A 24,708-nucleotide genomic window follows, 5' to 3' on the forward strand; every position below is an offset into this window, starting at 1 on the left:
CCTTAGGGACAATCAGATAGACAAACAGACATATACATATTCCAATTACAGTTATAAATGACCCTGAAATGTTTTCCTCTTGTAACTTGTTTTTAGTTAGTTTTGAGATAATCTAGATACTGTAGGTTATAGAAAGTACATTTTGACATCCAGTTGGTGTCTAAAAGTGGAACATTTTCTAACAAATGTCTCTAATTTGAATGATGAGAAATGTGCATATTTATTAAGTAACCATAGCTCCTCTTAGGCTACTAACAGTACAGAATAGTTTGTTTCTGGATGTTCTTGTCATTGTTACCAGATATTAGACATACGACAGCAAAGGACTATGAATGCTATGTCCATATATATATCTTTCTCTGTTACAGAGGTGGATGTTTTCAAACATCCGGACTCTATGAGTACAAACAACATTAGAGAAGAGAGGAGATGTGTAGAGTTCAGTCTATCTGTGTCTGACTCAGATGAACACAACAAGGAAGATAGTGTCTGTGACTTCCTCTATCAAACCACCACAGTGGCTACAGTTTGTGTGTGTGTGTGTGTGTGTGTGTGTGTGTGTGTGTGTGTGTGTGTGTGTGTGTGTGTGTGTGTGTGTGTATGTTCTTGTGGTTGTTACCAGATATTAGTCAGATATTGTTACCAGATAGGCATTTGGCAGGACAGGAGTATGAATGCTAAGTCCATATACATTATGTATCTTTCTCTGTTCCAGAAGTGGATGTTTTCAAACAGCATGACTCTATGGATACAAACAGAACTAGAGCACAAGTGAGATGTGTAGAGTCCAGTCTGCCTGTGTCTGACTAATTGGGTCAACAAGAATGAAAAAGGAGGACACACATTTTTTATATACAGTGGGGGAAAAAAGTATTTGATCCCCTGCTGATTTTGTACCTTTGCCCACTTACAAAGAAATGATCAGTCTATAAATTTAATAGTAGGTTTATTTGAACAGTGAGAGACAGAATAACAACAAAAAAATCCAGAAAAACAGATGTAAAATTTTTTATAAAATGATTTGCATTTTAATGAGGGAAATAAGTAATTGACCCCTCTGCAAAACATGACTTAGTACTTGGTGGCAAAACCCTTGTTGGCAATCACAGAGGTCAGATGTTTCTTGTAGTTGGCCACCAGGTTTGCACACATCTCAGGAGGGATTTTGTCCCACTCCTCTTTGCAGATCTTCTCCAAGACATTAAGGTTTCGAGGCTGACATTTGGCAACTCAAACCTTCAGCTCCCTCCACAGATTTTCTATGGGATTAAGGTCTGGAGACTGGCTAGGCCACTCCAGGACCTTAATGTGCTTCTTCTTGAGCCACTCCTTTGTTGCCTTGGCTGTGTGTTTTGGGTCATTGTCATGCTGGAATACCCATCCACGGCCCATTTTCAATGCCCTAGCTGAGGGAAGGAGGTTCTCACCCAAGATTTGACGGTACATGGCCCCGTCCATCGTCCCTTTGATGCGGTGAAGTTGTCCTGTCCCCTTAGCAGAAAAACACCCCCAAGGCATAATGTTTCCACCTCCATGTTTGACGGTGGAGATGGTGTTCTTGGGGTCATAGGCAGCATTCCTCCTCCTCCAAACACGGCGAGTTGAGTTGATGTCAAAGAGTTACATTTTGGTCTCATCTGACCACAACACTTTCACCAGTTGTCCTCTGAGTCATTCAGATGTTCATTGGCAAACTTCAGACGGGCCTGTATATGTATTCTTGAGCAGGGGGACCTTGTGGGCGCTACAGGATTTCAGTCCTTCACGACGTAGTGTGTTACCAATTGTTTTCTTGGTGACAATGGTCCCATCTGCCTTGAGATAATTGACAAGATCCTCCCGTGTAGTTCTGGGCTGATTCCTCACCGTTCTCATGATCATTGCAACTCCACGAGGTGAGATCTTGCATGGAGCCCCAGGCCGAGGGATATTGACAGTTCTTTTATGTTTCTTCCATTTGCGTATAATTGCACCAAATGTTGTCACCTTCTCACCAAGCTGCTTGGCGATGGTCTTGTAGCCCATTCCAGCCTTGTGTAGGTCTACAATCTTGTCCCTGACATCCTTGGAGAGCTCTTTGGTCTTGGCCATGGTGGAGAGTTTGGAATCTGATTGATTGATTGTTTCTTTGGACAGGTGTCTTTTTTACAGGTAACAAGCTGCGGTTAGGAGCACTCCCTTTAACCTCTATGGGCTAGGTGGGATGTGACCGTCCCATTCTATTCAACAGCCAGTGGAACAGCGTGGCGCGAAATACAAAAACCTCAAAAATGCAATAATTTCAATTTTTCAAACATACGACTATTTTACACAATTTTAAAGATAAGACTCTCGTTAATCTAACCACATTGTCCGATTTCAAAACGGCTTTACAGCGAAAGCAAAACATTAGATTATGTTAGGAGAGTACATAGCCAAAAATAATCACACAGCCATTTTCCAAGCAAGCATATATGTCACAAAACCCCAAAACACAGCTAAATGAAGCACTAACCTTTGATGATCTTCATCAGATGACACTCCTAGGACATTATGTTATACAATACATGCATGTTTTGTTCAATCAAGTTCATATTTATATCAAAAAACAGCTTTTTACATTGGCGTGTGATGTTCAGAAAATGTTCAGAAAATGAAAACTTCCGGTGAATTTACTAAATTACTCATCATAAATGTTGACAAAATACATAACAATTATTTTAAGAATTATAGATACAGAACTCCTTTATGCAATCGCTATGTCAGATTTTAAAATAGCTTTTCGGCGAAAGCACATTTTGCAATATTCTGAGTACATAGCTCAGCCATCACGGTGAGCTATTCAGACACCCGCCAAGTTCGAGCAACACTAAACTCAGAATTAGTATTAGAAAAATTGTATTACCTTTGCTGATCTTCATCAGAATGCACTCCCAGGACTGCTACTTCCACAATACATTTTGTTTTTGTTCCAAATAATCCATAGTTATGTCCAAATACCTCCGTTTTGTTCGTGCGTTCAGGTTACTATCCAAAGGGTAACGCGCGAGCGCATTTCGAGACAAAAAAAATCAAAATGTTCCATTACCGTACTTAGAAGCATGTCAAACGCTGTTTAAAATCAATTTTTATGGTCTTTTTCTCGTAAAATAGAGATAATATTCCAACAGGACAATAGTGTATTCATTCAAAGAGGAAAAGAAAAAACAGCGTGGTCTCGTGAACGAGCATATCCAATCTCTTTGTCACCAGGCAGACCACTGAGAAATTGAGCTACTATACTCTGCCCAGAGACAGGAGACGCCTCAATCCGCTTTCTGAAGGCTTTAGAGAGCCAATGGAAGCCTTAGAAAGTGCTACGTAACCCCACAGATACTGTAGTTTCGATAGAGAATCAAAAGAAGAACTACAAATTCTCAGACAGGCCACTTCCTGCTTGGATTTTTCTCAGGTTTTTGCCTGCCATATGAGTTCTGTTATACTCACAGACAACATTCAAACAGTTTTAGAAACTTCAGAGTATTCTCTATCCAAATCTACTAATAATATGCATATTCTCATTTTTGGGCAAGAGTAGTAACCAGTTTAAATCGGGTACGTTTTTCATCCGGCCGTGAAAATACTGCCCCCTAGCCCAGACAGGTTAAGAGTGTGCTCCTAATCTCAGCTCGCTACCTGTATAAAAGACACCTTGGAGACAGAAATCTTTCTGATTGAGAGGGGGTCAAATACTTATTTTCCTCATTAAAATGCAAATCAATTTATAACATTTTTGACATGCGGTTTTCTGGATATTTTTGTTGTTATTCTGTCTCTCACTGTTCAAATAAACCTACCATTAAAATTATAGACTGATCCTTTCTTTGTCAGTGGGCAAACGTACAAAACCAGCAGGGGATCAAATACTTTTTCCCCCACTGTATATGTTTTAAATGTAACCTTTATTTAACTAGGCAAATCAGTTTAGAACAAATTCTTATTTACAATAACGGCCTACCCCGGCCAAACCCGGTTGACACTGGGCCAATTGCGCGCCGCCCTATGGGACTCCCAATCACAGCCGGAATTGATGCAGCCTGGATTCAAACCAGGTACTGCAGTGACGCCTCTTGCACTGAGATCTAGTGTCTTAGACCACTGCGCAACTCGGGAGCCAGATGAGACAGTTACTGAGTTTACTGATAAAAACTTAAAATGCAAATTAAGTGTCCCAAACATAAAGGGGTGAAAAGACATGGAAGAGAAGTCAGCAACACATCTGACTGTAAGGACATGAAGCAGATGATGCAGCTGTAGGGCTTCCCTACATGACTGCCTTTGCATAGTGCCCTAGTCTTTACCCCTCTGATGCACAGAATGTCTCATGTCCTGTCTCCAGTGAAGGAAAGCTACTTAGAGAAGTGTAAACGCACGTTGTAACCCTTGAGGGGATAGTGTCCTTTTCTACCTTTTCTACCACTCGATGTCTTTCAAATAAGAGGACATTTTGTAATTTTGTAATTATTTTGTAATTATTTACAAAATGTCCTCTTATTTGAAAGACATCGAGTGGCACAGAGTTTAAAACACGCCCCTTGTGATTGGTTGCCAGTGTGTGTAGGCCTATATCCGTTGTGATTGGTCGCCAGTGACTCATGTGTCTCAGGGTTTGTTGACTGTGAAGTACAGCCTCCGAAGCCCTGTTTGGATGATTGACCATAGATTAGGCGGGGCTTTGACCAAAGTTCACAGTGGCGTAGTCAGCAAAAGGAGTGTCCTCTTTAGCGATGGCGGCGGTGGCTTCGGTGGGGCAGACGGGGTTCTTCTGGAAGTTGACACTGGCGTAGTGAAGAGAGTCAGAGGCGTAGATGGTGGTCGCCGGAACTGAGTCTGGCTGAAGGGAGCGCTCTTTTATACCTTCAGAGTCACCAATACCATGACCACCCTGGAGAGGAGGAAGAGGAGGAGAGACTAGGATGAAGAGGAGGAGGGAGAAGAGAGGGAGGACGAAGACAGAGGGAGTGGGAGGAACAAATTGTTTGACACACACTTACGTAAACACACACACACACACACACACACACACACACACACACACCACACACACACACACACACACACACTGACCTTTCCATTATTCCCTGCATCTGTGCTCAGCCTGTGTGTTGAGGAGGCAGCTCCTGTGGTACACAAAGCACACATCACACATAGGGAGAGTTACACTGGAAGCAGACCAGAGGAGCTGATTGGATGTGGTCTGCTCTGTGTGTGTCTTTGTGTGTGGAGTGAATGGAATGGTATCAAACATATCAAAACCATGTGTTTGATCAATTCTATTGAATATTCGGACTATTCTGGCCATTATTATGAGCCGTCCTCCCCTCAGCAGCTTCCACTGGAGTGTGTGTGTGTGTGTGTGTTTAAAAAAAAACAACCTTTCTGTTTGTTGCGTTTACAACTGTAGACAATGACCAGGAAGACAGCAAACACCCAACAGATACAATGGTGACCACAGCGGTACCTTGAAGACACACACACCCACACATAAACACGCACACACAGAGAGAGTAGACCACAAGCAATTAGCTCTTCTTTTCTGCTTACATAGACCACAAGCAATTAGCTCTTCTTTTCTGCTTACATACAGTCCTTCCAGTGTAACTTAAGCCTCAATCAGACCGACAGCGTCATTGCTTTGCAGAGGAAATTGCAGTGCGTTTTGTGTGGTGCATACGTTGGATGTATCCTACATAATGGGAAAAGTTAGTGTAAAAAAGGCTGTCCTGCTCCTCTCCTCTCCTCTCCTCTCTACCTAACTTCCCCTCACAGTCCCTTCAGTTTCCCTTCAGTCCTGTTTGTTCGGCTGCTCAGCCTACCTAAGTTATGCCTCACCCATCAAAGCCCTGCCATGCCCAACCAATCAGAGTGCGCATCTGGCTACTGCACCCGCCCACTCAGGTCAGGTCAGAGTGTTATTGTTGTCAAAAGGGAGAAGACACATGTTTCTGAGGACTTTTTGTTGTCGACAGGAACACGAATGTCTGAGTGTTGTGCATGTATTGAAATAACCACAACAATAAGATTCCAACTCATTCGGATCACCAAAATCACAGTGGTGGAAAAAGTACCCAATTGTCATACTTAAGTAAAAGTAAAGAAACGTTAACAGGAAATTACTCAAGTAAAAGTGAAAGTCACCCAGTAAAATACTACTTGAGTAAAAGTCTAAAAGTATTTGGTTTTAAATATACTTAAGTATCAAAAGTAAATGTAATTGCTAAAATATAAAATGGAAAGTAAAAGCATTTCAAAGTGCTTATATTAAGCAAACCAGACCATTTTCTCGGTTAATTATTTTTTTACAGATAGCAAGGGGCACACTCCAACACTCCAACATAATTTACAAAAAAAGCATTTGTGTTTAGTGAGTCTGCCAGGTTAGAGGCAATAGTGATGACCAGGGATGTTCTCTTGATAAGTGCATGAATTTGACAAATGTCCTGTCCTGCTAGCCACTCAAAATGGAATGTGTACTTTTGGTTGTCAGGGAAAATGTATGGAGTAAAAAGTACATTATTTTCTTTAGGAATGAAGTGAAGAAAAGGTCAAAGTTGTCAAAAATATATATCGTAAAGTAAAGTACAGATACCCCAAAAAACTACTTAAGTAGTACTTTAAAGTATTTTTACTTAAGTACTTTACACCACTGCAAAATCATATAAACATCTTCAAAGGAAACAGCTGTGTGTGTGTGTGGTGGTGACTATCTAGAGTACCGTGATGGGACACAACATCATGTTATAACCGGACAGCACTATAGAGGACAGAACCAAACCAAACAGTTATACAGCGCATTCGGAAACTATTCAGACCCCTTGACCTTTTCCACATTTTGTTATGTCACAGCCTTATTCTAAAATTGATTAAATAGTTTTACCCCCTCATCAAACTACACAAAATACCCCATAATAGCAAAGCAAAAACAGGATTTTAGAATTTTTTGCAAATGTATTAAACATAAAAAACTGAAATATCACGTTGACATAAGTATTCAGACCCTTTACTCAATAATTTGTTGAAGCACCTTTGGCAGTGATTACTGCCTTGAGTCTTCTTGGGTATGACGCTACAAGCTTGGCACAACTGTATCTAGGGAGTTTCTCTAATTTTTCTCTACAGATCCTCAAGCTCTGTCAGGTTGGATAGGGAGCATTGCTGCACATCTATTTACAAGGACATTCAAGGACTGTGGGCTCTCCTTCTCCGTGGCCGACGTGAGTAAAACATTTAAACGTGTTAACCCTTGCAAGGCTGCCGGCCCAGACGGCATCCCTAGCCGCGTCCTCAGAGCATGCGCAGACCAGCTGGCTGGTGTGTTTACGGGCATATTCAAATTCTCTCCCTATTCCAGTCTGCTGTCCCCACATGCTTCAAGATGGCAATCATTGCCTTCTTGGGTACAGGAACAAAGGTAACTGAACTTAATGACCATCGCCCCGTAGCACTCACCTCTGTCATCATGAAGTGCTTTGAGAGACTACATTTACATTTACATTTAAGTCATTTAGCAGACGCTCTTATCCAGAGCGACTTACAAAATGGTGCATTCACCTTATGATATCCAGTGGAACAACCACTTTACAATAGTGCATCTAAATATTTTAAGGGGGGGGGGGGGGGGGTTAGAAGGATTACTTTATCCTATCCTAGGTATTCCTTAAAGAGGTGGGGTTTCAGGTGTCTCCGGAAGGTGGTGATTGACTCCGCTGTCCTGGCGTCGTAAGGGAGCTTGTTCCACCATTGGGGTGCCAGAGCAGCGAACAGTTTTGACTGGGCTGAGCGGGAACTGTGCTTCCTCAGAGGTAGGGGGGCCAGCAGGCCAGTGGTGGATGAACGCAGTGCCCTTGTTTGGGTGTAGGGCCTGATCAGAGCCTGAAGGTATGGAGGTGCCGTTCCCTTCACAGCTCCGTAGGCAATCACCATGGTCTTGTAGCGGATGCGAGCTTCAACTGGAAGCCAGTGGAGAGAGCGGAGGAGCGGGGTGACGTGAGAGAACTTGGGAAGGTTGAACACCAGACGGGCTGCGGCGTTCTGGATGAGTTGTAGGGGTTTAATGGCACAGGCAGGGAGCCCAGCCAACAGCGAGTTGCAGTAATCCAGACGGGAGATGACAAGTGCCTGGATTAGGACCTGCGCCGCTTCCTGTGTGAGGCAGGGTCGTACTCTGCAAATGTTGTAGAGCATGAACCTACAGGATCGGGTCACCGCCTTGATGTTAGTGGAGAACAACAGGGTGTTGTCCAGGATCACGCCAAGGTTCTTAGCACTCTGGGAGGAGGACACAAGGGAGTTGTCAACCGTGATGGCGAGATCATGGAACGGGCAGTCCTTCCCCGGGAGGAAGAGCAGCTCCGTCTTGCCGAGGTTCAGCTTGAGCTGGTGATCTGTCATCCACACTGATATGTCTGACAGACATGCAGAGATGCGATTCGCCGCCTGGTTATCAGAAGGGGGAAAGGAGAAGATTAATTGTGTGTCGTCTGCATAGCAATGATAGGAGAGACCATGTGAGGATATGACAGAGCCAAGTGACTTGGTGTATAGCGAGAATAGGAGAGGGCCTAGAACAGAGCCCTGGGGGACACCAGTGGTGAGAGCGCATGGTGCGGAGACAGATTCTCGCCACGCCACCTGGTAGGAGCGACCTGTCAGGTAGGACGCAATCCAAGCGTGGGCCGCGCCGGAGATGCCCAACTCGGAGAGGGTGGAGAGGAGGATCTGATGGTTCACAGTATCAAAGGAGGCAGATAGCTCTAGAAGTATGAGAGCAGAGGAGAGAGAGTTAGCTTTAGCAGTGCGGAGAGCCTCCGTGACACAGAGAAGAGCAGTCTCAGTTGAATGCCCAGTCTTGAAACCTGACTGATTAGGATCAAGAAGGTCATTCTGAGAGAGATAGCAGGAGAGCTGGCCAAGGACAGCACGTTCAAGAGTTTTGGAGAGAAAAGAAAGAAGGGATACTGGTCTGTAGTTGTTGACATCGGAGGGATCGAGTGTAGGTTTTTTCAGAAGGGGTGCAACACTCGCTCTCTTGAAGACGGAAGGGACGTAGCCAGCGGTCAAGGATGAGTTGATGAGCGAGGTGAGGAAGGGGAGAAGGTCTCCGGAAATGGTCTGGAGAAGAGAGGAGGGGATAGGGTCAAGTGGGCAGGTTGTTGGGCGGCCGGCCGTCACAAGACGCGAGATTTCATCTGGAGAGAGAGGGGAGAAAGAGGTCAAAGCACAGGGTAGGGCAGTGTGAGCAGGACCAGCGGTGTCGTTTGACTTAGCAAACGAGGATCGGATATCGTCAACCTTCTTTTCAAAATGGTTGACGAAGTCATCCGCAGAGAGGGAGGAGGGGGTGGGGAGGGGGAGGAGGATTCAGGAGGGAGGAGAAGGTAGCAAAGAGCTTCCTAGGGTTAGAGGCAGATGCTTGGAATTTAGAGTGGTAGAAAGTGGCTTTAGCAGCAGAGACAGAACAGGAGAATGTAGAGAGGAGTGAGTGAAAGGATGCCAGGTCCGCAGGGAGGCGAGTTTTCCTCCATTTCCGCTCGGCTGCCCGGAGCCCTGTTCTGTGAGCTCGTAGTGAGTCGTCGAGCCACGGAGCAGGAGGGGAGGACCGAGCCGGCCTGGAGGATAGGGGACAGAGAAAATCAAAGGATGCAGAAAGGGAGGAGAGGAGGGTTGAGGAGGCAGAATCAGGAGATAGGTTGGAGAAGGTTTGAGCAGAGGGAAGAGATGATAGGATGGAAGAGGAGAGAGTAGCGGGAGAGAGAGAGCGAAGGTTGGGACGGCGCAATACCATCCGAGTAGGGGCAGAGTGAGAAGTGTTGGATGAGAGCAAGAGGGAAAAGGATACAAGGTAGTGGTCGGAGATTTGGAGGGGAGTTGCAATGAGATTAGTGGAAGAACAGCATCTAGTAAAGATGAGGTCAAGCGTATTGCCTGCCTTGTGAGTAGGGGGGGAAGGTGAGAGGGTGAGGTCAAAAGAGGAGAGGAGTGGAAAGAAGGAGGCAGAGAGGAATGAGTCAAAGGTAGACGTGGGGAGGTTAAAGTCACCCAGAACTGTGAGAGGTGAGCCATCCTCAGGAAAGGAACTTATCAAGGCGTCAAGCTCATTGATGAACTCTCCAAGGGAACCTGGAGGGCGATAAATGATAAGGATGTTAAGTTTGAAAGGGCTGGTAACTGTGACAGCATGGAATTCAAATGAGGAGATAGACAGATGGGTCAGGGGAGAAAGAGAGAATGTCCACTTGGGAGAGATGAGGATTCCAGTGCCACCACCCCGCTGGCTCGATGCTCTAGGGGTATGCGAGAACACGTGGGCAGACGAAGAGAGAGCAGTAGGAGTAGCAGTGTTATCTGTGGTAATCCATGTTTCCGTCAGCGCCAGGAAGTCTAGGGACTGGAGGGTAGCATAGGCTGAGATGAACTCAGCCTTGTTGGCTGCAGACCGGCAGTTCCAGAGGCTGCCGGAGACCTGGAACTCCACGTGGGTCGTGCGCGCTGGGACCACCAGGTTGGAGTGGCAGCGGCCACGCGGTGTGAAGCGTTTGTATGGCCTGTGCAGAGAGGAGAGAACAGGGATAGACAGACACATAGTTGACAAGCTACAGAAGTGTTGTTTCTTGTATTATTGTCTCCTGTGTCTTTAGAGAACTGTTTCACTTTGATATCCTTTTTCTTCTGTCCTGATTTTCTCTTTCTTTTCTTCTGTTAACTAGATATTCTTTGTTAGACTAGTCAAGGGTCATATCACCTCTACCTTACCTGCCACCCTAGACCCACTTCAATTTGCTTACCGCCCCAATAGATCCACAAACGACGCAATCGCCATCACTCTGCACACTGCCCTATCCCATCTGGACAATAGGAATATTTATGTAACAATGCTGTTTATTGACTATAGCACAGCATTCAACACCATAGTACCCTCGAAGCTCATTATTAAGCATGAGGTCCTGGGTCTGAACCCTGCCCTGTACAACTGGGTCCTGGACTTCCTGACGGGCCGCCCCCAGGTGGTGAAGGTAGGAAAGATCCCCTCCACTCCGCTGATCCTCAACACTGGGGCCCCACAAGGGTAGGTGCTCAGCCCCCTCCTGTACACCCTGCTCACCCATGACTGCGTGGCCAAGCACGCCTCCAACTCAATCAAGTTTGCAGACGACAACAGTAGTAGGCTTGATTACCAACGATGACGAGACAGCCTACAGTGAGGAGGTGAGGGCTCTGGGATTGTGGTGCCTGGAAAACAACCTCTCACTCAACGTCAACAAAATAAAGGAGATGATTGTGGACTTCAGGAAACAGCAGAGGGTGCACCCCCTATCCACATCGACAGGACCGCAATGGCGAAGGTGGAAAGCTTCAAGTTACATGACGTACACATCACTGACAAACTGAAATGGACCACCCACACAGACTGTGGTGAAGAAGGTGTAACAGAGCCTCTTCAACCTCAGGACGCTAAAGAAATTTGGCTTGTCCCCTAACAAACTTTTACAGATGCACAATTGAAAGCATCCTGTTGGGCTGTATCACAGCCTGGTACGGCAACTGCACCGCCCGCAACCGCAAGGCTCTCCAGAAGGTGGTGCGGTCTGCCCAACGCATTATCTGGGGCAAACAACCCACCCTCCAGGACACCTACAGCACCCGATGTCACAGGAAGGCCAAAAAGATCATCAAGGACATCAACTATCTGAGCCACTGCCTGTTCACCCCGCTATCATCCAGAAGGCGAGGTCAGTACAGGTACATCAAAGCTGGGACCGAGAGACTGAAAAACAGCTTCTATCTCAAGGCCATCAGACTGTTAAACAACCATCACTAGCACATTAGAGGCATAGGCATAGGCATAGACTAGAAATCTCTGGCCACTTTAAGGAATGGAACACTAGTCACTTTAATAATGCTTACATATCTGGCATTACTCATCTCATATGTATATACTGTTTTCTATACTATTCTACTGTATCTTAGTCCGTTCCGCTCTGACATCGTTCGTCCATATGTATATAGTCTTAATTCATTCCTACTTAGATTTGTGTGTATATGTTGTGTAATTTGTTAGATATTACTGCACTGTCGGAGCTAGAAGCACAAGCATTTTGCGACACCCGCAATAACATATTGTAGCAGGCTCAAGGGTGTGGGGTTTCCATGTCACCAAGTTCAATAACAAAACAGGCACCAGTAGCACAATCAGAATGCAAATGGCAAGTTTATTAGGGATTTTGGTACATGGGGGAATTCACCAATAACCTCACAGTCCACAAGCCGTTCTCTTTGTCCGTTCCGTTTTCCAGGAGTAATCCTCACACTCGGGTCCTCAGCCAATCCAGTCCGGTACACAAGGGGGGTAGTCCGACAGTCCAGGTCACAACGGGTAATCACACAGATATTGTTCTCGCTTCTCTCACTCGCGCTCCCTGGCTTAACGAGCCACAGCCTTTCCTCGTTGGGGCAGTATGTCCATATAAGGCCCGGAGGTGGAGCCAACAGGCTGCCAGATATCTCCTCACAATGACCACTCCACTCACCTCTCCCTGCCATCTCCTACACACCGCCCCCCTCAGCTCCGACTGGGAGGGAGGGGAGATCCAGCTCCCTAGAGCATACCTCCTGGAGAGGGCATAAGCATTTCCATGGGCGGCACCTGATCTGTGGACGATAGAGAAAGCAAAGGGCTGTAGGGATAGGAACCAGTGGGTGACCCGGGCATTACTGTCCTTATTCCGTGACATCCAAACCAGTGATGCATGGTCCATTATGAGGGTGAAGCGCCATCCCAATAAGTAATACTTCAGCGTTTCTAGTGTCCACTTGATCACTAGACATTCTTTCTCCACCGTGGGATATCTTTGTTGCTGCGGCAACAGCTTCCGGCTAATGTACATGACTGGGTGTTCCTCACCTTCTTGGAGCTGTGATAGGACAACACCCACCCCTGTTTCGGACGCATCGATCTTAACCACCACTGGTTTGGAGAAGTCCGGTGTCACCAGCACGGGTGTAGAACACAGTGCTCCCTTTAGGTCCTGGAAGGCTTTCTTTGTCTCCTTGGTCCACTTCACCTGGGCGGACAGACGCTCCTGGTCAGATCTGTCAGGGGGCTGGCTAGGGAGGCAAAGTGGGGAATAAGTCTCCGGTAGTAACTAGTCAACCCCACAAATGTGCATACCTGCTTCTTGGTGAGGGGGCGGGGCCAGTTCCGAATCGCCTCCACTTTCTTCACTTGGGGTTTGACACATCCCCTCCCGATCGTGTACCTCAGGTACTCACCCAAGCCAACATTTCTTTGGGTTTGCTGTGAGCCCCGCCTTCCATAAGGCCTACACTACCACGCTCACCTGGTTTAGATGTGTCTCCAACTCACTTCCATGGATCACAATATCATTGATGTATGCCACTGCGTACTTCCGATGGGGTCGGAAAACCTAGTCCATCAACCTCTGAAAGGTGGCCCGGGGCCCCGTGCAGTCCAAAGTGCAGCTTCTTGTAATGGAACAGACCATCCGGGGTGGCAAAAGCAGTTTTCTCCCGTGCCTCAGGAGCTAAGGGCACCTGCCAATAACCCTTCGTCAGGTCGAGCGTGCTGATAAATCAGGCAGTCCCTAGCCATTCAATTAATTCATTAATTCGGGGCATGGGGTAGGCGTCGAACTTTGAGATTGAATTTACCTTCCTAAAATCATTACAGAATTGGATGGTGCCGTCTGGTTTCGGCACCAAAACTATGGGGCTGCACCCCTCACTAATCAACTCTTCGATTATATCAGCTTCCAACATCGTTTTTACCTTGGGCCTGACAGCCTCTCTCCTTGCTTCTGGTATGCTGTAGGGTCTCAACTTCACCTTTTTCCCGGGTTTGGTGATGACGCAGTGCTGTACCAGTACGGTGTGTCCTGGTTCACTGGAGAACACATCCTGGTTTCGGCCGACCAACTCCCTCAGCTACTGCTTCCGGGCTTGGCTCAGCTGCTCCCCCATTGGCACCTCCGCCGGCTCGGCCTCTATGGTAGCCTTCTTCGGGCAAATAGAGTAGAGTACATCACGTGCATTCCAGTTCTTTAGCAGATTCACATGGTAAATCTGGATCAGATGCCTACGTCCCGGCTGTCTGACCTTATAGTTAACTTCACCCACCTTCTCAATGACTCCGTATGGCCCGTTCCATCGGGCCAAAAAGTAACATTCTGAGGTGGGGACCAAAACCAACACTTTGTCTCCGGGCTGAAAGTCCCTTCGTTGTGCCCCTCTGTTGTACACCCTCACTTGGGCCTCCTGGGCCTCCAGCATGTGTTCACGTACCAGGGGCCACAGGGTTGCCATCCTATTTTTCATGTCTCCCACGTGTTCCACCAAGGTTCGGTGGGGCGACGGTTGCTGTTCCCAGGCTTCTTTCGCCACGTCCAGCAGTCCTCGGGGTCGTCTCCCGTACAGGAGTTCGGAGGGAGAGAATCCTGTTGAAGCTTGGGGCACTTCTCAGATCGAGAACATCAGGTAGGGTAGCAGCTGGTCCCAATTATTTCCGTCAGCCTCCATCACCTTCTTTAACATCTGCTTCAGGGTTTGATTACATCTTTCCACCAATTCATCGGTCTGAGATGCGCAACTGGGTTATTCTCATTAGCTTGCATAGATCCTTCATGATTCGTGACATGAACGGGGTGCCATGGTCGGTCAATATCTCATCGGGAATGCCTACTCAGGAGAACAGCATAACCAACTCACGTGCAATTCCCTTGGTGGCCATGGTGTGCAGGGGAATGGCTTCCGGGTACCTGGTGGCATAATCCAAAATCACCAGTATGTATTGGTGCCCTCGGTTGCTCTTGGGTAGAGGTCCCACCAGATCCATTGGGATCCTGCTGAAATGAACTGAAATAATGGGTAGGGGAATTAAGGGAGTGAATAAATGGGTTTTGGAGCTACCTGCTGGCAGTATTCTTCCACTGCTTTCTTCACCCCTGACCAGTAAAATCGTGCCTTTATTCTGTCTAAGATCTTTTCCACCCCTAGGTGAGCCCCAAGAAGGTGGGAGCACGCCAACAGAAGGTATAAAGGGACGGGGCACCAACAACAACTCCAGACATTCGTCATTCTTCTTCACGACCTGATACAGCAACTTCTTTTTCATAGAGAAATTAGGGTAGGTTATTCGACTTACCCCCTCCACGGGCTTTCCGTCCATTATGGTCACCTGCTGGAGAGGGCTGGCCAAGGTGGGATCCTCCAGTTGGGCCGTGCTGAACCGGCCCGCTAGAGAGGCGGGCTCTGGTGCCACCTCATGGTCCATTGGGAACATGTCTTTCATACTCGCCACCTCTCCCTCCAGTCTGGCTTCAGAGTCCCCCTCCGAGAGGGAATAGGTTGATGCCTGGGGGTCCACTTCCTGGAATCCACACAGCTGGGCATCCTTCCTTCTGGTGTCCCTCCGACCTTTCCGACTTCCTCCTCCCTTCTGGTTCCCTCGGTTCCCCACATCTTCGGACATACTGGTCCACAGTTGGTGGAACATCTGGAAATCCCATCCGATAAGGACTGGCACAGGCAGGTTTGGGACAACTCCCACTGGTCCCATGTGTTGTCCCTTTGTGGTCTGTAGGTGGAGGAGTGTGGTAGGTCCTTGGTCTCACCATGTATGCACGTGATGGCCACGGTGTCAGTCAGGTTCGGGGACTGGGCGAAGTCAGGTCGTCGGATCAGGGTCACCATACTCCCGGAGTCCAAAAGTGCTGTGGTGTCCTTTCCGTTGGCTCCTACCGGGGAGACAGGGGAAGAACCACTCTCCTCAGCCCAGCATGCCCTCAGTAAGCCGCAGGGATGCCCGGTGACTACCTCATTGACTGATGAAGGCATTGGGACAATGTGGGCTGGACAGTTCCAGGCGATGTGTCCCAGCTCACCACACCCATAGCACTTCCTGCTGTCCAGGTTCAGGAAGGGGCGTAATCTCGGGGAATTGGCTGTTGGTGTCCCCTCATCCTTGGTTGGGGTCCCAGTGTGGTCCTCCTTCCTTTTCCGCTTCTTCGGGCGAGTGGACGGTTCAGCCTTCCGTGGTTGTCCGCTGCACAGGACCTCCAAAGCCACCTGTTGTCCTTCAACCAGTTCCACCAGCTGATCTGCACTCTGCGGGTTAGCTTTGCTGGCTAACTTTTTAGCTGTGAATGGGAGAGAGCGTATATATGTATCTATGACCACTTTCTCGATGGTCATGAGCATCAGGGGTTCAGCAGTTGGCCAGCCTAATTAGATCATGCATTTGTGATCGGGGGATGCTGTAAGATCATACGCCCAATCATGGAATCTTTGTGCCCTGCTAGTCAAATCAAATTTATTTATATAGCCCTTCTTACATCAGCTGATATCACAAAGTGCTGTACAGAAACCCAGCCTAAAACCCAAAACAGCAAGCAATGCAGGTGTAGAAGCACGGATCAGGGTGTAACCATGCCGGTGCAGGATTTCCTTTTTCAGCACCTCGTAATGTGTCGCCTGGTCAACCGTCAGATCCTGATATGTCTTCTGTGCCGCGCCTGACAGGAAGGGTTACTAGCAGGCTCGCCCATTGCTCATGGGGCCATTTCTCCCTAGCCGCCGTCTTTTCGAAGGCTTGTAGGTTAGCCTCGACGTCGTCAGCCTCTGTCAGCTTCAATATAAACCTACTAGGTTTGGGATGAGAGATTGTTGTGCCTGCCATTATGCTGGCCTAGGTGGCTGTCAGCTGGCTGAGTTCAGCTCGCATACGAGCGGTCTGCTGACGCTGTTCCTCCAGCAACTCCTGATGCATAGCCTGCTGTGCTATGTTCGCCTCCAGCAGCTGCCTCACCAATGCTTCCATTGTGCTCTGTGTTTGTTTAGTTATTGAGCTTGGTTTTGTTTGCCCGCATTCTCCACCATATGTAGCAGGTTCAAGGTTGTGGGGTTTCCACATCACCAAGTTCAATAACAAATCAGGCACCAGTAACACAATCAGAATGCAAATGGGAAGTTTATTAGGGATTTTGGTACACGAGGAAAGAAGGGGGAATTTACCAATCACCTCACAGTCCACAAGCCATTCTCTTTGTCTGTTCCGTTTTCCAGGAGTAATCCTCACACTCGGGTCCTCAGCCAATCTAGTCCGGTACACAAGGGGGGTAGTCCGACAATCCAGGTCACAACGGCTAATCACACAGATATTGTTCTTGCTTCTCTCACTCTTCGTACCGCTCTTGGTTCTCTCCTACTCTGCCCCTTTGTGCAGGCTGCTTCCTCCTTTATCCTCAAGCACTCCCTGGCTTAACGAACGACAGCCTTTCCTCGTTGGGGCAGGAAGTCCATATAAGGCCCAGGAGTGGAGCCAACAGGCAGCCAGATATTCCCCCCCCCCCCCCAATTTGGAGTCCATGTCACATTTTAGGGAAGACCCAGATGCAGACAGTGTTGAAGAAACAAATGTTTATCACTAGAACAGGGGGGCAGGCAAAACGACAGGTCAAGGGCAGGCAGAGGTCAGTAATCCAGATCAGAGTCCAAAAGGTACAGAACAGTAGGCAGTCTCAGGGTCAGGGCAGGCAGAGGTCAGTAATCCAGTGTGCTGGGGGAAGGTACAGGACGGCAGGCAGGCTCAGGGTCAGGGCAGGCGGAATGGTCAAAACCAGGAAAACTAGAAAACAGGAACTATAGGAAAAGACAGGTGCAAGGGGAAAAACGCTGGTAGGCTTGACGAACAAAACGAACTGGGCACAGACAAACAGAGAACACAGGTATACAGTTGAAGTCGGAAGTTTACATACACTTAGGTTGGAGTCATTAAAACTCGTTTTTCAACCAATCCCCAAATGTCTTGTTAACAAACTATAGATTTGGCAAGTCAGTTAGGACATCTACTTTGTGCATGACACAAGTAATTGTTCCAACAATTGTTTACAGACAGATTATGTCACGTCCTGACCAGTATAAGGGGTTATTTGTTATTGCAGTTTGGTCAGGACGTGGCAGGGGGTGTTTGTTTTATGTGGTTCGGGGTTTGTTGGGCTATGTTCCTATGTAAGAGGGGTGTTTGTTTAGAGTGTTTCGGGGTTTGTTGGGCTATGTTCTTGTTAGTTTATTTCTATGTTAGTTCTAGTCTTTCTATTTCTATGTTTAGTTAATGGGGTTGCCCTTCAATTGGAAGCAGCTGCTCCTAGTTGCTTCTAATTGAAGGTATTATTTAAGAGGGGAGTTTTCTCTATGGGATTTATGGGTAGTTTTCTCCTGTTTTGTGTCTGTGCACCTGACAGGACTGTTTAGTGTCGTTCATTGTTTTGTATACGTGTATCTTTTTGTTTTTCCTTCTTTTCAATAAATAAAGAAGATGAGTATACACGTTCCCGCTGCACCTTGGTCCAATCCTTACGACACCGTAACAGATTATTTCACCTATAATTCACTGTATCACAACTCCAGTGGGTCAGAAGTTTACATACACTAAGTTTACTGTGCCTTTAAACAGCTTGTGAAATTCCAGAAAACGTCATGGCTATAGACACTTCTGATAGGCTAATTGACATCATTTGAGTCAATTGGAGGTGTACCTGTGGACGTATTTCAAAGCCTATCTTCAAACTCAGTGCCTCTTGCTTGACATCATGGGAAAATCAAAATAAATCAGCCAAGAACTGTAATTTGTAGACCTCCACAAGTCTGGTTCATCCTTGGGAGCAATTTCCAAATGCCTGAAGGTACCATGTTCATCTGTACAAACAATAGTTCGCAAGTATAAACACCATGGGACCTCGCAGCTGTCATACTGCTCAGGAAGGAGACGCTTTCTGTCTCCTAGAGATGAACATACTTTGGTGCGAAAAGTGCAAATCAATCCCAGAACAACAGCAAAGGACCTTGTGAAGATGCTGGAGGAAACCGGTACAAAGGTATCTATATCCACAGTAAAACAAGTCCTATATCGACATAACCCAAAAAGGTTAACCTGAAAAAGCCATACTACGGTTTGCAACTGCACATGGGGACAAAGACCGTACTTTTTGGTGAAATGTCCTCTGGTCTGATGCAACAAAAATATAACTGTTTGGCCATAATGCCCATCGTTATGTTTGGAGGAAAAAGGGGGAGGCTTGCAAGCCAAAGAACACCATCCCAACCGTGAAGCACGGGGGTGGCAGCAGCATGTTGTGGGGGTGCTTTGCTGCAGGAGGGACTGGTGCACTTCACAAAATAGATGGCATCATGAGGTAGGAAAATTATGTGGATATATTGAAGCAACATCTCCAGACATCAGTCAGGAAGTTAAAGCTTGGTCGCAAATGGGTCTTCCAAATAGACATTGACCCCAAGCATACTTCCAAAGTTGTGGCAAAATGGCTTAAGGACAACAAAGTCAAGCTATTGGAGTGGCCATCACAAAGCCCTGACCTCAATCCCATAGAAGATTTGAGGGCAGAACTGAAAAAGCATGTGCCAGCAAGGAGGCCTACAAACCTGACTCAGTTACACCAGCTCTGTCAGGAGGAATGAGCCAAAATTCACCCAACTTATTGTGGGAAGCCTGTGGAAGGCTACCCGAAACGTTTGACCCAAGTTAAACAATTTAAACGCAATGCTACCAAATACTAATTGAGTGCATGAACAATTCTGACCCACTGGGAATGTGATGAAAGAAATAAAAGCTGAAATAAATCATTCTCTCTACTATTATTCTGACATTTCACATTCTTAAAATTAAGTGGTGATCCTAACTGACCTAAGACAGGGAATTTCCACTATGATTAAAAATCAGGAATTGTGAAAAACTGAGTTTAAATGTATTTGGCTAAGGTGTATGTAAACTTCCGACTTCAACTGTAAGTATACAGGGGATAATGAGGGGAGATGGGAGACCTGGTGAGTGGTGGAGACAAGCACAAAGACAGGTGTAACAGATTAGGGTGTGACACTCCAGACCAAAGGACACATTTCCACTGGTCTAATGTCCATTGCTCTTGTGTCTTGGCCCAAGCAAGTCTCTTCTTCTTATTCGTGTCTTTAGTAGTGGTTTCTTTGCAGCAATTCGACCATGAAGATCTGATTCACACAGTCTCCTCTGAACAGTGGATGTTGAGATGTGTCTGTTGCTTGAACTCATTGAAGCATTTATTTGAGCTGCAATTTCTGAGGCTGGTAATGAACTTATCCTCTGCAGCAGAGGTAACTCTGAGTCTTCCATTCCTGTGGTGGTCTTCATGAGAGCCAGTTTCATCATAGCGCTTTATGGTTTTTGCGACTGCACTTGAAGAAACGTTCAAAGTTCTTGAAATTTTCTGTATTGACTGACCTTCATGTCTTAAAGTAATGATGGGCTGTTGTTTATCTTTGCTTATTTGAGCTGTTCTTGCCATAATATGGACTTGGTATTTTACCAAATAGGGCTATCTTCTGTATACCCCCCTATCTTGTCACAACACAACTGATTGACTCAAACGCATTAAGAAGGAAAGAAATTCCAAAAATTCACTTTTAAGAAGGCACACCTGTTAAATGAAATGCATTCCAGGTGACTAGATCATGAAGCTGGTTGAGAGAATGCTAAGAGTGTGCAAAGCTGTCATTAAGGCAAAGGGTGGCTATTTGAAGAATCTCAAATATAAAATATATTTAGATTTGTTTAACACTTTTTTGGTTACTGCATGATTCCATATGTGCTATTTCACTCTTTTGATGTCTTCACTATTATTCTACAGTGTAGAAAATAGTAAAATAAAGAAAAACTGAATGAGTAGGTGTTCTAAACCTTTTGAATGGTAGTGTATGTAAATGTGATATTTACTTTTAATACATTTGCAAAAATATTAAAAACCTGTTTTTGCTTTGTCATCATGGGGTGTAGATTGATAAATGAAAAAACGATTGAATCAATTTTAGAGTAAGGCTGTAATGTAACAAAATGTGGGAAAAGTCAAGGGGTCTGATTACTTTCCGAATGCACTGTACAAATATATATATGGGGGATTGGAAATTATGCAGACAATTACATCGATAGACACCACAATCTAGCTGCAATATTACATCTGATCTATCCCCTAAAAAAATATACAAAAAACAAACAAACAAAAAATGTACATATCAAGGTTTGATTTACTATTTAGTGGTGATGGTGGTGACCTGGATGAAGATGCAGGAGACATGGTTGTCACCGTGGTGGTCTTGGGTGGCGCTAATCGTTAGAGACACAAAAAGGGGAAATGATTTAACTGCTTGCCACAATTACAGCCTCACAAATATTTAGTTTATAAGGATCCCCATTCCTCTACTCTTCCTGGGGTCCACACAAAACATAGAAAAATAAATGACAGACTACAGAACAGTTATAGACAAGAACCACCTAAGATAATAGTACATTTAATTAAAAATAAGATAAGAGAGTCATATATTGTCAAGAGACAACACCAAAAAACACAAATCCATTGTATACACTATTCATATAGACATATGCATATTCACATATACAGTCAGATTCACAATTAAATTAGATGTTGTTTTTTTAGCTAAACTTGCTGTTTGCCTGAGTAACCTAACAGTGGGCCCACATACAATAGAGGAATATTATAGGTGCAATACATAACATCTTCATATGCAAATAGTACTTCATTTCTTTTTCATATTTGTAGTGCGCACTAACTTGACAGTGAACATTATTTGTTCACAATGTCTCCTATGAGAACAAACTATACACAGTGGAGTAATAGGCCCACAGTTCCCTTCACTCTTAGAAAAAAATGTGCTATGTGGAACCAATAAAGGTTCTTCGGTTGTCCCCATAGGAGAACCCTTTGAAGAACTATTTTTGGTTCCAGGTAGAACCCTTCTGGGTTCCACATAGAACCGTTTCCATAGAGGGTTCTACATGGAACCCAAAAGAGTTCTACCAGCACCCAGAAAGGGTTCTACCTGGAACCAAAAAGCGTTCTTCAAAGGGTTCTCCTATGGGGACAACCGAAGAACCTTTATTGGTTCTACATAGCACATTTTTTTCTACCTAGAACCAAAAAAGGGTTATCCTATGGGGACAGCCAAAGAACCCTTTTGCAACCCTTTTTTCTAAGAGTGTACTATTGTAAGACAGTTCATTAGTTGAAATGACCAATAGGCTAAGTAGCTGGAAGAGTGTGCTTTGATAGTAAGTCGTTGGCATCATAGAGCAAAGATTACAAGCTAATTGTAAAGTGGACTGTCAAAATCCCCAAATCCTTCACAGACCACTATCTCATGACTAAGCATACCCAAGCATGCCCAGATTTCACAGCTAGCTCACCACATAGAAACACAACACAGGAAGTGACAAAAGGAAGTGCTCTTTCACAATTTGTCTTTCCTTGATTCCTTGCATTCTCTGTGAACAAGATACTAGTAGGCCTTGCTACATAAGCTGGATGGTTTTACTATTTCTCTTTTGTCTAAAAACAAAATAAATTGGGGGAAAAAACTGTGCTTGGAGTAGATGATATGAATAACAATGCTTACACTCACCGTTAACTGCGAGTTCTACTTCAGTGATCAGGGTGGTGTAGACATGAGTTTTCCCACCACACCAGTATACCCCTGTATCCTCCACAGTCAGGTTGGTGAAAGTCACAGTGAAGACTCTCTACCTTCTGTTATCAGACACAAATAATCGACCATGTTTGTTTGATATTTTTTCAGATTCTAAAGTGATATTGTCTTTGCAGATGAAGCGATCGTCTTGTTTGCAGAAATACTTGGTGCGATTCTCATGGTCCTCTGGATACTTGCAGGTGATGGTAGCGTTTCTCCCCAGATAGGCTGTCTCTTTGACTGATTTCTTAAAGCAGTCATCTGTCAAGGGAAAAACAACCTCAGCCTTTATTACCTCAGTCTCTCCTTTCACCCTCACTTGATGACCACCATGACTAGCCAAATTTAACTGGATTAAAGGGCAATTCCACTACTTTCAACTTCATTTTCATTATCTCCAGCACAATACCAGTGTCTACATATGTGAAAAAGGCACTTTTTAAAAAGTTGACATCATCCCGATGACGTCATCAAAAGTTGTAACATTTTATAAACAGGTATTTTCTGTGAGATTAACAGTGACGTGGGGAGCAAGAAAATAGCCTCCCTCTGGCTAGAAACTCGTTGCAGGTCTTAAAAAGTCTGGGGCTGCAGATCCAACTTCTCTGTGACCTTTTTTTCCTGGACTAAAGGTCTCGAAGCTTCTGCAAATGTGCGGCTCAAGTTCTGTGCATGAGTCTTTTTACCTCTACTTTGCACGCGTTTAGATCTTCTTGAGTTATGCAGTGTTGTTTGAAGTACCCTACAGTGTTGTTTTGAATGATGTAGAGTGCGCATATTTTAGAGCAGATGGTGTTAACAAACTGTAGCATAGCCTACCTGTGTGTTTTGCGTGTTTTGCGCTGTTGAGTTTTGGCCATATGTAGGAGAAAAATGCTGTGGTGTTTTTGTCTTACAGTAACTATTATATGCAGTTCTGTTATGTAGAATGCTATCATTACGTAATCTTGCAGACACGGATTCAGCTTTGATCTGACTTTATTCTAACACCATTTGCCAGAGTAACCTGTTCTTTACGAGTAGAGCAGAGAATATAATATATAGATAGATGTTAAGTAGAGCATAAACATGCGGAGAACGTGATCTGCACACGCAGAAGCTTCGAAATCTTTAATTCAGGAAAAAAAGGCCTGGGAAAAGTTGGATCCACAGCCACTCCGTTTAAATAAAAGTTTTGATCCTACCCTGTGTTGTCACAGAGAAGCATTTTTTTAAAGACCTTTCTTCTTATCTTTCTAACCACAGATCATAGAAATGTGGCGTTTTCACATATGTAGACACTGGTATGGTGCTGAAGATAATGACTATGAGGTTGAAAAGTAGCGGAATTGCCCTTTAAGTTCTATTCATCTTTTGCTAAATTAAAATAAAAGTCTTTCACCTTCCTTTACTTTCAGCTCCACGATAGTAACATGGCCACTTGATGGATCTGATGTGGCCACTTCACATTTGTAGTTCCCTTCATCTTTTTTTTCTCCAGTTTTCTGATTATCACTGTAAAGAGTTCCCTATTAGTGTCACACAGAGAGAATCTATCCTTGTTCTCCCAGGTGTTCTTCATCCCACTTTTTATTTTCTCCTCACAACTTTGAGTTGATTCCTTGCAGAAATATTTATCGTTGTTTTGATAGTTGTCTGGGTATTTACAGGTGAAGATGACAGTTCCTCCTGAGCATCCTTCCACTTCAAGGCAGCTCACACAACCTGAGATGACATTAGAAAACAGTGGTGGCATCATCATATTATCCATACACACTGGTATTCCAGACTCTAGAGTAGAAGTATTTTAAAGAATACTTACTGGGTGTTATTACATTGCTATAGAGTGTTATAACAAGTGTATTACCTGTCATGAAGGACAGGATGATTAATATCAGTAGATTCCTCATCTTGTGGGTTCTGAGGCTCTCGGCTCTCAGCTCTCAGTCAGAGTGTTGGACTCAGTACCGTCTGGTTGGTCCAGCTGTCTCGAGATGTAGTTCCTGATATAATGCTTTATGTCGAAGTCTTGATCCTGTGCTCTCTCTACTACTCCAAACTGAATGTACTTTCCCCCTCTCTGGCCTCCCCTAATTCCCTCTCACTCTTTGCACTCGAACATTCAAGCAAACTATTTACTTCCCTTTTTCTCCATCTCCCTTTCTCCAT

The 24,708-nt window shown here is 45.3% G+C and overlaps 1 long non-coding RNA gene across 2 annotated transcripts; it reads right to left on the reverse strand.

The window, feature by feature from the left end:
• Nucleotides 1-929: 929 nt before the first annotated feature.
• LOC106568868 (uncharacterized) lies at nt 930-23,935 on the reverse strand. 2 transcript variants are annotated; one of them, XR_006758755.2, is made up of 4 exons: nt 22,495-23,935; nt 21,107-21,181; nt 5,086-5,138; nt 930-4,903 (listed from the first exon to the last, which is right to left on the reverse strand). It is a non-coding gene; the product is annotated as an uncharacterized LOC106568868 (long non-coding RNA). The 2 variants fall into 2 exon arrangements; XR_014380318.1 differs by lacking the exons at nt 930-4,903; nt 5,086-5,138 and having other exon boundaries at nt 9,375-21,181.
• Between the last annotated feature and the right edge of the window lie 773 nt (nt 23,936-24,708).

Source organism: Salmo salar, chromosome 14 (assembly GCF_965601325.2).
Source record: "Salmo salar chromosome 14, fSalSal1, whole genome shotgun sequence".
Lineage (NCBI taxonomy): Eukaryota > Metazoa > Chordata > Actinopteri > Salmoniformes > Salmonidae > Salmo > Salmo salar.